This window comes from Lepisma saccharinum, chromosome 9 (genome assembly GCF_977018435.1).
Source record: "Lepisma saccharinum chromosome 9, izLepSacc3.1, whole genome shotgun sequence".
In the NCBI taxonomy this organism is placed as follows: Eukaryota; Metazoa; Arthropoda; class Insecta; order Zygentoma; family Lepismatidae; genus Lepisma; species Lepisma saccharinum.
This window is the reverse complement of record NC_139237.1, coordinates 12145609-12163215: the sequence shown is the minus strand read 5'-3', so window position 1 is coordinate 12163215 and position 17607 is coordinate 12145609.

The following is a 17607-nucleotide window of genomic DNA, read 5'->3' as shown; positions in this document are numbered from 1 at the left end:
AAGCAGAGAACAGCAATTTCAGGAAATCAGGCTGTGATTCCGCCCTTTGGAATTATTTCTCACTTATTGCAGACGATCATGTGACCAGAACCTTAGATAACTTGCAGGAAACATCCCGTTTCTTCCGTTCTGCACGCCCTCTCATATCCGCGTCGTGGTTAACCAGACGGTACAAATTAGTTACCTTCACCTCGTACTAATCCACACAATCCACAATACTTTCACAAAAAAAAATACTTGGAACGGTAGCCATATTATTGGTATTATAACCTGAGCATTGCATTGGTTTGGTGTAGAGTACGTAGTCGTTGTATTATGAAGTTTATCTAATTTTGTGTGGTGTCGCCAGTGTCATAAGTTGGTACAATTGAGGATTTCGGTTTTCCCCTTAGTTGACTTATATTCAATGACAGCTTAAGGAAAGCTAAGCACTTGTTTATCGCAGAAGAAAATTGTTATAACAATGTAAAATGTGACAAATCCACACCAAAATTATATGCAAGGTAATTTCGTACTTTGTAAGTCACGCGTATATAACCTATACTGAATGAATGAATGAATGAATGAATACTGCATTTAAGTTCTTTGAATATTGCTCATGTATTAGGGGAGTATACAGACCCCCCCACCACCACCACAGGTACGCTCTCAGACAAAAAAAATGTAGAGTAAAAAGTAAAGTTGTTGTATGGAAATATGACCATTCTATTCAATTACTATTGCCTTCGGTTTGTAGACCGATTGATTATAAAAAAAAAGAGTTTTCTAAACTTTTTCCCGAAGAGCTTGCATTTTCTGCAGCTTGCGTTTGCAATGTAGGAGGTTGCAACCAAGAGACAGGACAACCAGGCGATCTTGTTTCTCTTCTATAGGTATCTAAGGTTGCCAGACCTTCATCTTTTATGCTTAACATCGCTGATTTTAAATAACGTTATTTTTTCAACATTAAAGCATAAAGTTGGTTTACACAGTTTAAATTGAGAATATTTCTGTTATACGTTTCGTGAAGCAATGCAGAGAGAACACGGGAGGGGGCGTTCTTAGTTCTCTCTCTTCCCACACGACTTGCATGTGTTTCTGAGGCAGTGGCAACCATGCCCACTAAGTCCCTCACCCTCGCAGACAAGGGATGGGGGGAAACCACTTTAGATGTTATCTGTAGAAGCACTTCGCAGGTTTCTCTCGCTCTTCCTGTGTAACTTGCGATAAATGCAGAATTCCTGTGTTGTGCGCACAATCGAAGGCAAATGTGAAAATAGACAAATTGCTAATCATTATGTTAATTAATTCTGTGTTCCTGAATGTGATTTCCCGTATAAAAATACTGTAGGCTTAAGTGTAACCCTATTTCAAATAATATATAAAAATAATAATAATACAGCTTCTTAAAAAAGCCCTGCCTGGGAAAGTAAATAATGGAAAAACTATGGATATTTTGCCTGCTATAATGTTTCCCGTTGACTGTATATAGAAAAAGGACGTTTTGCTGTGGTATTCGAAAACGATAGCGTCAAGGGGTCGTGGGTTTGATTCCTGTGGGGACACGTGGTACAGTGGTACGGATTCCACTTTAGACTGTAGGTTCAGTCTCGAATAGCCTTTCTGTGCAAAAAGTGGCAATTGAATTCTTCGAAAAGTAGCATACATTTCAAATCTTGGTCGTCTAATACACGAATGTTTGTGCTTACAATTGCCAATGTCAACACTAAACTAAGAGTTCCAGTGTATTTCTATTTTACACCCATTTTCTACCTATCGGGTTAATCGCCACATATACGCCGAATTTGCATAAATTTCATATAGTCTGAATCTCTGGTTCATTCCCCATACAACGGGATATCACTCATCTCTCTAGGGCAATTAGCCTCCGATCTACACTCATTTAATTGAAACTCTACATTTTACTCAAAATCGGATCGGGACCAAGAGGGTTACATGTGAAAATGGCCTTGGGAATCAAAAGCTTAATGTAAGAAATGGTCGAAAAGTTAACAATGTTTCCCAGTTTTCTTTGTTCAACAAATGTAAAAGAAAAATCATGCTAAAACGCTTTTGCAAGTCAGTTTAAATACAGATGTCTGAGAGATATGTGCAATCAAACCATGGCCAGTATTAATGGAAGGACTATTATGCCAACTCATTTTATACAGGCACACTTTGTGCTTGGAGGAAGTGGGTGGTCAGACGAGGCACTTTCTGCATCTCCCAAATAAATCAAGATTACATTCTGAGCTCCCAGCAGACACTTACGGTTAACAACTTTTTACTTTAGTAGAAATTTTAGACTAAATATTTGGTCAAAATTGCCGGTTTTTCCCTCAATTTTGCAAAAAAATATTTCTTGCTTGCTTCGATTGTAATATAAACGTTTCTACACGTCACATTATTTTGAACGAATTGGCGACCTACTCAATTAAAATGTTCCCTACATAGCTATTTCTATTTTGTTTATTTTATTTTTTTTGTTTGGTCTATTTCGTGATTGAATCGAGACAATGAAGTGGAATGATAAAATTATGAAGGTACAAACACGATGTCCATGACTCCTTATTATCGCGTTTATTCCTTAGATTTAGCTAAACTTCGCGGAAAATTGTGAAAAAGTATTAATGCAATCTTTCAAACCAGAATTTTGGTAATTGTTTGACACCCTCAACATAGTTTGAGTGAGCATAGTTTGAAAAACATATAAAAAGCTGCATTTTTTGTTCTCGTCTCACACATAAAGATCGATATTTAAGATTTATTGGGGATCGAAGGCACTTAATACCGAGAAAGACTTGATTCAGTTAACATGCATTTATTATTATTATTATTAGACGTATAACATATAGCGAATACATTACATTCAGTTAGGGAAGTTGTACAGTGAATATTGTTTAAAATTTGTGCATTCATAGAGCCGTAGGTTGAGAATTCTACGCCAAAGAGAACAACACAATTCGACACACACTTTACACACCATTAAACTTTTGCTTCTGTCGAAAGTATAATTTTAGAACATATATACTCAATATGAAGGAAAGCTCTCATTGTGAACCGACCGAGGAAATTTACTTCACTAAATTTAGGGTTAAAACGGACAATTTAGACCGGTTTGTTAGCGTAAAAAAATATGTATCTGAAGTTATCCAATATTTGAAGGCATAGAAAACATTTCCAGGTCCCTAGCCTCCCCCTTCCCTGCATTGAGGGAGCTGCTGTTCTGCCACTGGTCACCGCTGAAACCAACTTTGTTCTATTTTATGTCTTATATTTGTGCAGTTATAATCCCACCAAATGATCCCCTGTTTAAAAGGGAAGTGGGGGGAGGGGTGATGGACAGCGAGATTCATTTGTGGAGTTTATGGACAATACGAAGCTTTGTCGTCTTCCAGGCCAGTGTTGTTTAGAAGTCATTTGTATTTCATATTTATTTTACGTCGCTTTTCTTCCACTTTTGACTATTCACGACGATGGATCACGATTATGTTAAATGGATGAAGAGACACTCACAAAACAGTCTCGTCCAGGCTGACGGGACTCGAACTCGGAGCGTACGGTCACTCAACGCACTCTTCCACAGTGTCGAACCTTTAGAAGTGGGGGAATTAATCTTTTCACACAATATTTATCAGGAAATTACGTTACGACTATGCGTCAATAAGTGATTGAAAATATCATTATATTTTAACTGACGTTAAAAGTGTTGTTGAAAAGCCGTGATTTCTTTCTATAAAAATATGTTGCAAAGTATGGATATTTGTGTAAGAATAGAATTTAATCGGTAGGTTTTTAGAACTACAATTATATAGTTTAAAACTTTGTTGAAGAGTTTTATTCATTTTCTAAGATTAATCATTCATATTAATATGATACTTTTGGAGGTTAAGGCTTTCATTTTAAACCTAAAATTCCCAATCGGTTGTTCGGTGTAGCCATAGGGTAGAAAACACAACACTGAGCGGCGTATAATATGTTGACGGTAGTGACTTGCAACAACTCTTTAGTTCTTTAACTGAATATCCAGGAAAAGTAACTTGTTTATCTAAAATAATTCACTTATTCTACACGTTTATGTAGCTTATTTATTTATATTAATATCGTTAGAATAAAATACAAAATTTTCTTAAACGTTTTCCTTCTAAATGCTTTGAATTCAAAGCTTTATTCTTCCATAGCATTTGAACTTCAGAGGGAAACAAGCATGAGAGGAATGATTGGCGCCTCGAAGTCCGGACAAGAGGCCGCGAAGAGTAGGGATGAGCAAGGGAAAGTAACAATTATACCAATACAAAATTAGATTACAGCAGTAAAAATTAGTTGCATTTTGTTACTTCCAGTTTGCAAATGCCGCAGTAGGCAAGTTGTCATCGCGAATATTGTACACATTGTTGTATGCAATAAAAATCGAGGATTGAAAGAAAAGTTGTAAGAAATCCGAGGACAATATCAGAATGTCATAGAATACGGCACACAGCAGTGACAAGAGAGCGGAGAACGTGGTGCAATGCGACGTGCACACGAAGCGAAAATTGGTTGCTAAGAGCCCTAAATCTCCTCTCCTAACCTAACAACGTAGAATTGTCATTAGAATCAGTGGCGGCGATTGGGTTCCAAAACTGGGGGGGGGGGGCAAAGACAGTTTACTTTTTTGGTGCATAAGATTTAGCATAGTGTGAGGGCAAAAGTGGCATAAATAAGGTGACAACAGCCTCCCTCGCTCCCCCTAATCGTCGCCACTGTTTAGAATTCTAATTGTAAAAATTAAACATGCTAGTTGCTTAGGAGAGTTAAGTTTAGTGCTGTCAGAATATTTTATGATCCTTTGATCCCGAGTGGCTGTCTCTTGATATATTACAGTTTCCTAGATACAGTGTGTTACTTTGTAACATTGTATATCTGACAATTATAATACAATAAAATGTTCAATACATCCAAATGTCAACCTCTCTTCCACGTAGTACAACCTCGACTGCATTGTGCAGACGAAGGAGGTTCTAGCGCTTGGATTCACAATCAGTATAATCCTCTGTGGGGTTTGCGTTATATGTTTGTCCCTTCATCCATTTCTAACATTCATTTGCATCCTCGCAATTAGCCAGAAATGGTAGAAATGCGACGTTAAATAAACTAAATCAACTAACAATAAAATGCTCAACGTACAAACACAACTGCATAAAATATATGTGACGCTTCGAAAGACGGTATTTTGAATTTATTATCCATTCCCATGCCTTGGATTGCCTCGAATGTAAATATTCCTTACGTTGCTTAACTAAAATTATACCCTAGGATAGTGAAATGGTAAACATTAAGGAAGCGACAGAAAAATCCAAAGTATAGCCTTTAACGTTAATCTGAATTGCTTTTCTTCGGTTAATCGTTAATGAGCATTAATGGTGGAATGCAGAAATAAATGAAAGAACGAACACAATGGTATATCTGTGCCTTACTAAGGATTCTAAATTAGGGCTTCCGGCTTCGTAGCTACTCCTTCATGCAGACCGGAAGGTAAAAAAAAAAATGAATACAATACAGTTGATTTGATTTGAATATTATTATTTAGCGTCGCTTTTCTTTCTCTTTTGTCCAGACGAAACGATGGGATGAGTAATGATACGATGAAATTGATGAAGAGCGCCCACAAAGGAACACCCAAGTAGCGTCGTAATGCGCTGTGCTAACCTTTCCGCCACGAAGGTCAGCTGCAATAGATTGACCGATTGATTTGCTTTATTTTACTTCGCTTTTTGTGCCACTTTTGGCTAATTTGCGAAAATGGGGATGAGTGATGATATGATGAAATTGATGAATGGGCACTCACAAGCATCCACGCTCAGGTGTGATAGCTCACGCCGGGATTCCAACCCGGTACCCCTGGTGACGTAGCGCGATGTGCGAACCACTCCTCCATGAGGGCCGGCAGCTACAATAGAATCGAATTTACTGAATGAGAACATATACGCATTGATTGATTGATCGATTGATTTGGTGTTTTAATTCCACTTTATGCACAGTTAGGTTAATCGGGACTGGACCCACAGTTTAAAGTGGGTTCCGAACCACTATATGGCTCCACCGCATATACCGTTTTAAGGGGAAGTTTAACTACATAGCTTTCATTTTTTACTATCACTTCAACGCAGCGTGCTGTTGACAATATCACCCGCAGTACGGCCGTGATCGAGAATGTGTGGAGCCATATCTTCTGCTTGAAAGGTAGCACCGTAAGATGCACAAGAAAGAACTTTACCTTTTGTAGCACTCGCCCACACACATTTTAATGGCATAACCTCTGCCTAGGGCTTCGCTGTTCCCCTAAGTACACTTGTTCGTGTAACTTCGTAAATATTGTCTCAATAAAGCCACACTAAGGAAATGAACACGCTTCCTTTTACTAAAACTGAATTTTTTGTTGGCCCTTTATTTTATTACATAATTTATTTTAATCTCAATCAAATAAACATCTACATATTATTCACGTTTAGAAACGGGAAGAGTATTTATATAGTTTTTTTTTACCTTGTCATTTTAAAATTAATGGAATTAATATTTTCTTTATGATCGTAGATGGTAAGTACATGTGTAGTTTCCAGGCATTATTTATCATAAAGGAATAAAATCAATGTTTTCTACTCGAGGTTTTCCCCTTTCCCCAAAGTTGTTTGTTGTAGAACATTAGCAAAGATGCCCTTATTTCAGTGTCCTCTCTGTTGTTTTATGTAAGTAAGAATGTGCATTAAGGATGATACGCTTATAATAATTCGAATATCCCTGCGTAAGAATTTGTATGTTATCTATTTATATTTTCTCTTGAATACACGCACATAAACAACACGACAACAAGAGCAGGACACAGAATGTAACTTAAATGGAATTGTATCAACTTCAACATACGAAATGATGGGTTTCCTACTTTGTGAAGCTGATACGCAATGGAGAGATAAATGAACGTGATAACAGATAACGGGCAGCTTGGCAAGTCGCGGTGATAGTTTTCTGCAAGAGGGGAGCGTGCTTGTGTTCCCCCGCGTCGTTGTCAGGTGGGCAGCTTCTCAACTTTTCAAGTCGCACTTTAAGCAGAGAGGGCGGGAAGTGAAGATGCCAAAAAGTGTGGCAACGTAGCAAAAAAACTCATGCACGGCGCAGTGGCCGCAGAGGTGGATCGCATAAAACAACAGTGTTGCCAAACACGGTCGTTAGAAAAAGAACTACATTAAAGTTAAGGACTCAGACCAAGCAGTTAGCTTTTAGACGTATGAACACTTGTCTCCGTGCTCTACACTAGGGATTCTGTGTTCGAATCCTGTACGAGTTTAGGGAGCTTCCAGACCAAAGTGAGAAGCGAAGCATATAACTTGGAAACAAACACTCAAAAGTATATGTGACGTTTCGAAGTGACATGACAAGGTGCACATGCCGAGTCGCATTGCATCGTTCTAATCTGGTGTCGTCTTCTGGTAGCGCAGCTGCACTGAATGCTTGCTTATATTTTTAAGAGGTGCGTGTTGCTTGTTACTTCGGTATGAATCCCTTAGTTTGTACACACTGTTATTCTTAATATGAGCGTTTATACAGGGAGGTTATTGCAGCATGACACCGCAAGAGCGTCGGCCGCTTGCCGGCCCAGTCATGCAACAGGTGCCGGCAAATTGCGTAACAGATAGCCCGTTACACAAACCGCTTGTTTTGTAATGTTTCCACTTTTCACAATTATAGTTACAATTACAACTTAAATAAGCACGTACCTTGTCGTAAGGATGCTGGAAAAGGTGTCCTCTAAAATACAAATATTTCTGGCACTTTATTTTTGACATGTAATCTTTCTTAGACACCGCGAGAGCGTCGGCCGCTTACCGGCCTTGTCATGCATCAGGTGCCGCCAAATTGCGTAACAGATAGTCCGTAACAGAAACCGCTTGTTTTGTAATGTTTCCACTTTTCACAATTACAGTTACAATTACAACCTTATTTCAGACATCTAATCTTTCTTAGACATCTCTACTTTATCCTCGGTTGACAGAAAGGGAAGACAGCATCGCGGCGCATAAAGCAAACCGAAAGTGTAAAATTATATTTAAAACTAATAATAATGATGATCACTAACCTTCTGTGTTATAAATGATGTTCAAAATGACCTCCTTCAACACCAATACATTTCCGGCATCTGCGTATGAAATTCCTCTGAACATCCATAAGCTCCTCAGGCGTGATTCTGGCAATTTCTCTTCTTAGATTTTCTTTTAAATCCTCTATTGTACGCGGGTTATTCTGATACACTTTGTTTTCTAATGTTCCCCATAAATAATAATCACAAGGAGTAAGATCGGGGCTACGAGAGGGCCACAACTCAGTACTGATAATTCTGTCCTCAAAAATCTCGGCAATAAAATTAAGTGATTCATAAGCAGTGTGAGCAGTAGCAGAGTCCTGCTGAAAAAATGACTGCAGGCATTCAATGTCCGTTAATTGTTCAAAAAAAGGTTGTAGTATGTCTCTTCGATACCTTTCACCATTGATAGTACCTTCATAAAAAATAGGCCCTATTATTCTGTGCGCATTCAAACCACACCACACACCAATTTTTGCAGGATGGAGCGGAACTTCATGCACAAGGTCAGGTTTTTCTGCGCTCCAATAGCGATTGTTTTGTGAAATAACTCGGCCATTCAATTCGAACCAAGCTTCGTCTGAAAATATGATTAATTCTGGATTTACTCTGCCAGCAACAATATTATCCAGCATCCAGTTACAGAATCGAACTCTAGTCGCGTGATCGCGCGGTTGCAATTCATGAACCACTGTAATTTTGTAGGGTTTTAATCTAAGTAATTTAGTGGCATTTCGTGCTGAGGATTTTGAAATGCCTGTTTCCTGAGCAAGCCGACGGAGGGATTTTTTTGGAGTATGTTCAAGTCGTTCACCAATTTCGTCTAGCTTTTCTTCCGTAAGAACACGTCGTCTGGAAACACGTTTCTTAGGTTCAAGAGATCCTGTCTCTCGTAATCTTTTAACGAGGTTGTAAACAGTATGTCTGTCCGGAACAGGATTGCCAGGAAATTTTCTTGCGAATCGCCTGACTACTTTTCTGCAAGAGTTCGTTTTCACGTAAGTATCGTACATAAAAACTCTTTGTTCAAGACTATATTTGTTTGGCGGCATAACTAATGAATGAATAACAAATAACACACGATAAAGCACTAGCACTGAATAGCACACCAACTCAATAACACAGTATAAACAACACGAGTACTGATAAACGCAAACCGAAGTGAACACGTCTAAACAACTGGTAGCCGACAGCTGTCGCATTCGCGTAGTATCGAGAGGCTTCTCGCGGCTTACCACTACTCCGATAAGCCGCTGACGCTCTTGCGACATCTGAGGAATTTCGCTTCTAGCGTCGGCTCTATAGACACTGGATGGACCAAATTTTGAGGGAAGCACAACAAAAGACTACTCTATGAGGATATGTAATGCTCCTGCCGCAACTTTGAAAAAAAAAAATATGGAAATTACGACGTTCAGAAATTTTGCGTAATTACGGGGAAAATAGAACTTTGGGATTTGGCCCCCGTTTCCCCCTGGACTCACAATTGTCGGAATTTACATAAAATGTTGCTTTTTGTTCATTCTTACATTTAGAATTTAAATTTCTTAAAAAGATGCAGTTGTTGAGCAGTTATAGCCTTTTATATTCAGTTTATCCCATAGTAGCAAAAGGGGAAAAGTGCTTATTTCAAATGGCGCTCTCAGAAAGAAAAACGCACACAGTGTATGATCGCTACTTTACTTCAAAAATATTCACACGTTAAAATTAAGTGACACTGTTAAATAATTCGTTTATCTGCGCTTTCGTTTTGCATAATAATGTATACGTAACCTCCCCCCTCGAAAATCTCTAGTGTTCAAAAGGATTAATCTTGTGTTATCTGCAAAATAAGAGTCACGGTTTTGTTTATTCGAAGGCAAGACAAGAATGAAAAATTGAATCCTTTATGTTGGATGAGTCATTGCTGTCAGAAACGATATGGGCAGAAATAAAGTGCCAGAAATATTTGTATTTTAGAGGACACCTTTTCCAGCATCCTTGCGGCAAGGTACGTGCTTATTTAAGTTGTAATTGTAACTATAATTGTGAAAAGTGGAAACATTACAAAACAAGCGGTTTGTGTAACGGGCTATCTGTTACGCAATTTGCAGGCACCTGTTGCATGACTGGGCCGGCAAGCGGCCGACGCTCTTGCGGTGTCATGCTGCAATAACCTCCCTGTATATATGAAATATTGGATAAAATATAAATGAAATATTCGAACCATTACCATTTTGCTATATTTTACTTCGCTTTTTATGCCACTTTTGGTTAATTTGCGAAGATGGGGATGACTGATGACATGATGAAATTGATGAATAAACACTCACAAACATCTATGCCCAGGCCAGGATTCGAACCCGGGACCCGTACGTCGTTTTCGAACCAATTGCACAAGACAAACATCATGTGTCGCTTATGTGTTTCTCGCAATGAGCGTTGCCGTGTTTCTCCCGTCTGGGGTCGTGCCCACGCGTTGAATGGTTTCTTACGGAGATACTTCATACCGAAGCTACAGGGAACAAGTATCACATAACGGCGGCAAGTGACAAGCTACAAGACACACGGACCACTTTAGTCTATCAGAAAGCATTAAAATGCAAAAGCCCGAACACCAGACCGATGCGACATAATTCACGATATTTAGAAAACTGCCCATTCTGTGCAACACGGAAGCAATAAGCGAGGCGTGCAACATGTCACATTGCTTTGTTTCGAAATGTTGAATTCATTAGTGTTGCAATTGTCTCAAAGCGATACGTGTCACTTGTCGCCTTCCACTTCGGTCTGAAAGTTCCATGAATGTTATGCATCATGTCGTCTTGGTCTGTTGTTGGCGGATATGAGAAGACTTGCATATAGACCAAGGTACCTGTGTCACTTGTCACTTCGATATAACCCCCCACCCCTATTGCCCCGTCGGTTGTCACTTTTGAACAGAAATCTCCATTCTCATTTCTTTAAAAAAATATTATTATTATTTCATTATCAATTCATTTTTCTTCAGCATGACCGAAACAAGTAACGAGATGTTACCAATAAAGTCTGAAAACTCTGCTATTTGTTTCTTGGCAATGGAAGAAAATGTGCTTTAGAAATGCATTTATAGTGCATTTACTAGTGTCATATTAAAACCAACTGATAATTTGTTATGGGACATACAAAAGTCACATTTGTAGAGTATTGTTCGAGTATAGGAATAAAGTATAATAGAAGAACAGATTTGGTTCCAAAGTTTTAAGTTGGCAACATTGACAGCTCGGGAGCAACAGGACGGCCAGGCGAGCGGGGAAGCCCGGCGGCCGCCGAACGAACCTTTCCTTGCCTCTCAACCCCCTGCGATGTTCGGTACCAATACATGCGAAATAGATCCAAGATTTTACACACCCACACTTCACGGTACCAAGGGATGCGATTAAACACCACAGTTTTACACAGCCTTGAAGGTACCAGCTTTCACCAGCAGGTGGCAGAGTGTAACACAGCCACATAAACACTAATCCAACAAATATGAACTTTTTGGCACCTTCGAAATATTTCGCGTACATGTCGAAAGGGGTCTCAGGAGTCTCGCAATGGATATTTCCTTATTGGGACCGGCAAAAAGTCCCAACATTTTTTTTGGTCCCATTAAGAAAGGTGTTTAAAGATACGCCGGTCCTAAGAAGAATATATCTGCGTACCCACACCCACACACACACACACACACATATTTACTTCTGGTTTATTTCTATTACATCATGCTGTGCAACAAATTATTATCCAATATTAAGCAACAAATTATTATCTAATATTATGCATGTGTTGTTTTCTGATTAGTTAATTATGACATAATGTGACGATGTGTTATATTCTGATTGCTTTATTGTTTCAGATGTTTTAATCCATGCTTAGGGTATATAAAGAGATTTTGCATTACTCCTCAGCCAGTATTGTGAGAGTGGCTGAGGAGAACAGATGTGTTGTTACAGTGCTTCTCATACTTACAGGCCTGTTTGGTTTAATTCTTATTATTCATATTAAATATATTTCTGGTATATTGAACAAAAAGGGCTTATATTTTGTATAAAAAATCTGATATTTGTTGCATCCAGCTTGTTTGTTGTAATCCACTCTTATTTAGAGTCAGGCTTATATCTGTCCCAGCCTGTTATACAAAAATCAATACATAACACTCAGCGCTAGGTCATTGCCTTTCTAGGACATGCATGTCTGTGCAGGCATTTGCGGAAGGTCAGTGTAGATCAATATTTATTCTCTTTTTCCACTTGTATTCTATTAGCTTTACAACCTGTCATAATAAGCATAGAGTTTTGGTTTAAAACCCAAAAAATTTTATATAATAAACTGAGAATAAAAATTAATAATATTAACATATTAAATATACACAAGAAATAAACAAAGCACACAGCTGAACAATATATATATATATATATATTAAGTACAAAATTTTGAATTGAACCCCAGGAAATCTTATATAATAAACCAACAACAAAAATGCCAAATCAAAAATATTTCAATCAGTGTAATAAGAATATATCCAGCCCCAATTGGGCCAGACACCAAAAGAATTGTGACACAGGCAAATATAGAACTCCCACTAAAATATGTCCTAAATGCCACAAAATATTTAGCAAGGCATATTTCAATAGACATGTGGGTTCTTGTTCTGCACAGTCATCAACATTGCCCCCACAACCATCTACATCTGGTCTGAAAAGGAAGCATGAAACACCTGTTAATGCTGGACCGGCAAAGCAGCCACGCTATGAACCCATCCATAGCAGTTTTAACGGCCAATTAAGGGATCACCGTTTTGTATCAGAGCCAAGATGTGACATTAAGAATTTTTTGAACAGTATAAATCCAGATGTTCAGGCAATTCTATATGCACAAAATGGCTCTTATAAACTGTCCCTCAAATTGTTTTCACAATATAAGAAGCCAAATGGCACAAAATTTAAACACAGCCCCACATAACAGAAACTGTACCGGTATATTCAAATGCAAATTCAGACAAAATAATAAGCAGTTTAATAGATCAATTGAATATTAAACACTCTGAATTTGCAGCAAAAGAGTCTGGATGGAGCCTATGCGGATCTTCACACAAGTTATATGTTAATATTTCTGAATTCAGCCCATTACAAGGATCTACATATCTGCCATTACCTGCCAATATTAAAAACAAAACAGCCGTGGTTAACATAGAAAATACCGACCAGAAATGCTTTTTGTGGTGTATTTTAGCTGCTTTGTATCCAGTTTTAAGGAATCCTCAGAGAATAAGTTATTATAAACAACATGAAAATGATTTTGATGAAGCAATGGAGGGTTTAGAATATCCAATGTCTGTTCAGAATATAGATAAATTTGAAAAAAAGGCCAGGAATATCAATGGTAAACAATTATCTATTAATGTATTTACTTGTTCTACTGGCCGTGGCAATTGCTTATTAGATCCTCTCAGAAACAGTACATTTGATGATGATTCTGCTGTTCCGATTGATCTGCTCTTAATTAAAGGGGATGGCACAAATCATTACACTCTGATACATAATCTTGAAGCTTTAGTCAGAAAACAATTAGACAAAACTCATAAAATATTCAAGTTGTGCAGAAGATGTTTGTCTGTATTTGATGGTAGAAAAATGGTGAATGGGGTTCGGGAAGTGAGTGCAGAAATTGCTAAAAACAAGTTAATTGAACATCTGAAATACTGTGGGAATCATAAACCTGTTCATATGGTGATGCCATTGCCAAGTAAAAATGCCAAATTCAAAAAGTTTGAGGCCTTGTTGGAACACCCAGCATATATAGTCTGTGATTTTGAATCAAATCTCAAACCTCTTGCATTCTGTAGCCCAGATCCTAATGAATCTTTAATTACACCATACCAGTTACATGAACCTTCTAGTTTTTATTATGTGGTTGTACAGGATGGTGTTGTTAGTAAAGAATATTTATACATGGGAGCAGATGCCATCAAAGAATTTGCACATAGAATAGAAAATGAGTGCCATAACATAGCATCTAATGTCTTATTAAAATCAAAACCCATGTTGCCTTTAACAGAGAAACAGATTGAAGATTTCAACAATGCAGAAAAATGTCCGGTATGTGATTGTGAATTTTCAGATACAAATATCAAGGTTCATCACCATTCTCGTAAAGATGGTAAATTCTTAATGGCCCTGTGTAATAGCTGTAATATTAAGATCCAGAGACCAAAATTTGTCCCTATATTTTGCCATGGAGCATCCAATTATGATTTTCATCATTTGATCAGGTACGAGGGGTTTGACAAGCAGAATTTAAATATTTTAGCTGAAAATAATGAGAAATATATTGCCATTAGCAAAATAATTAAAGTTAATGGTGTTCCTATTCACTTAAGATTTCTTGATTCATACAGAATTTTATCGGCTAGCCTGGCTACACTGGCCACTCAATTATCTGATGATCAATTCAAAATCACATGTGCTTTGTCTCCAAATCAGGACCTGAAATTAGTTAGGTGGAAGGGTGTATATCCATATGATTATGTTACAAATTTTTCTAAATTTGATGAGTGTTCTCTGCCACCACAACAAGAGTTTTACAGTAAAATCAGAGGTTCTGGAATCACTGATGAAGATTATCACCATGCCCAGTTGATGTGGAACAATTTAAAATGCCAGACATTTGGTGATTATCACAAGGCTTATTTAAAACTTGATGTGACCCTCTTAGCTGATATACTGCAGGCATTCAGAAAATCTTCCATGCAAAATTATAAGCTGGATCCAATATATTTTTACAGTGCTCCGGGCCTAGCATGGTCTGCAATGTTTTTAAACACTAAAATGCAATTGGATCTGATCCAGGATCAAGATATGTATCTGTTTATGGAACAATGTATAAGGGGAGGCATGGTGCAATGTTCTCAGAGATATGCCAGAGCAAATAACAAGTATATTCCTGATTATGATCCAGCACTGCCATCAAATTATATACTGTATGTAGATGCCAACAGCCTCTATGGTTATGCCATGATGGATAAATTGCCATATGCAGGGCTTGAGTGGGTTGAAGATTTCAATATTGAAGATCTTAAAGATTTTGATGACAGTAACTATGGCCTGTTCTTAGAGGTTGATCTGACAATTCCTGATGATTTACACAACACATTTTCTGATCTGCCTCCAATTCCTGACGTTAAAGGTTCACCTGGCTCTAAACAGAAGAAATTGATGATGACTCTAGAGCCGAAACAGGATTATGTCATATATTACAAAATCCTCCAGTTCCTGATGAAACATGGTGTCCAAGTGACCAAAATTGGAAAAGTTTTGAGGTTCAGGCACTCAAGATGGTTGAAGCCATATATTGATACAAACACAGAGCTTCGAACATCTGCAATGAGCCATTTTGATAAGACCTTGTTTAAATTGATGGTCAATTCAGTGTATGGCAAAACAATTGAAAATGTCAGAAAACATATTGATGTTAAAATAATTACTGACCCCAGCCGGAGCAAAAAATTGATTGCAAAGCCCAACTTCAATTACAGAAGAATATATGATGAGAATATGGCACTTTTCAACATGAAAAAAACAAAGATTAAGTTTGATAAGCCTATTTATGTAGGGGCTGTGATATTGGAATTGGCCAAATGACACATGTTAAAATTGTATTATGATGTGTTGAAGCCTTTTTATGGTGATTGTGTAAAATTGATGTACATGGACACAGATAGTTTTGTTCTTGATATCCAAACAGAAGATGGTTATCAAGATATAACACAGCCTGAATTGTTTAAATATTTTGATACCAGTGAACATACAGAGATTCAACACCACAACAAAAAGGTGCCTGGCAAGTTAAAAGATGAGACACTTGGTGATGTTATTGTGGCATTTGCTGGGTTAAGGGCCAAGATGTACAGTTTTGAAACATGTAGTGGCGCTGTTGCCAAAAAGGCCAAGGGCATTGGCAGAGTGACTGTAGACAAAGAGCTTGAATTTCAGGATCACAAAAATTGTCTCAAATCATGTAGCACAATCAGAACATATGAAAATAGAATTCAGAGTGTGGATCACTTGTTGACTACAAATGTTGTAAGAAAAGTGGCTCTGGATCCACATGATGATAAGAGATGCATTTTATCATGTGGCATACATACTTTACCATGGGGTCATTGTGATTTGAAAAGTGGCAAACAATGCCCAATTACAGAGCATGATTTGAAATAAATAAACATGCCTATGAACTTATTTGGGTTCAAAAAACAGGCTATTATGGACCTACCAACACCACAACCCTCTTCTGATATGTTATCTAAACTAAGTGCTTTGTTAAATATTCATCTGAACAGCATACTTACAGATGTTGATGATGAAACAGGTAAAATATTGTACATATTTAACAATAATTTAAATCATTACCAATTACCTGTAGGTGGTCAATTGCTCATTATTACAACCCCTTAGGGTAATGTCAAGATTTTAGTAGGGAGAAATATTTATAGAATTTAGCACTCAAACATGATTTCTGGCACTGTATATACTGTTTCTGCTGGTGACTGCTTATATATTGAGGTCCCGGGATCATATGACAAGCTTATACCTTTTTTTATAGAATTAAGAATCAGATATTCAATAATAAATAACCACTAAAACAAAATGCCTAATGATATATTTGGCCATACAAGACATGAAGATCACAGTGATGAGATTCTGATGCTTGATGTCAGAGTCAAGAAATTAAGAAGTGATTTACAAGCTTTACAAACCACACTCAATGCCAGTCTTCAACTAGAAATTACAAATTTACAATCACAATGCATGGACCCTCTTCTTAAAATTGATTCTGAACTCAAATTATTGCTTCAGAAATATACTGATCTGGCAACATTGGATAATTTTCAAAGTTTATAAGAAGCTGTAGCAGCTCTTCAAGCCAAATTTAAGACCCTTTTTTTTATTTTCCTTTATTAAAGGGCGAGGTTCAGCCTGCGGCTGTTCTACCACCTAACCCCGATGGATATATATACATACTAAATACATTCTACCTACTAAATGTTTGTACAATAACAAACAAAGAAGAAAGAGAGAAACATAAAGAAGACACAAAAAGAACAAATACAAAATTGAGAACAAAGGCTCGTCTACACACTAAAAAAAAAAAATAATAATAATAATAATAATAAAAAGATTGAAAACAAATACACAAGGATACACAAATTAATTGACACAATTGTGCTTGGTGCCATATGGTTAAGAATAATACAAATTAATATTAATGTTATGTGTAAAAAAAAACAACATATAATTGTTCTTAATATGCGAGAAAGGACAAAATATTGTTAGGGGTAGGCAACATGCAAGGGGAAAAGTAAACAAGCAAAATGTAGATGAAAATACTTGTTATTAGGAAGTTGGGTCAGAAATGCGAGCTATTATTCGTGAGTGCTGGAACACAGATATTGTTCATTTAACAATAGAGTTTTTAGTTTGTCTTTGAAGTTGTTGCGATTAGTGAGGGACGTCATG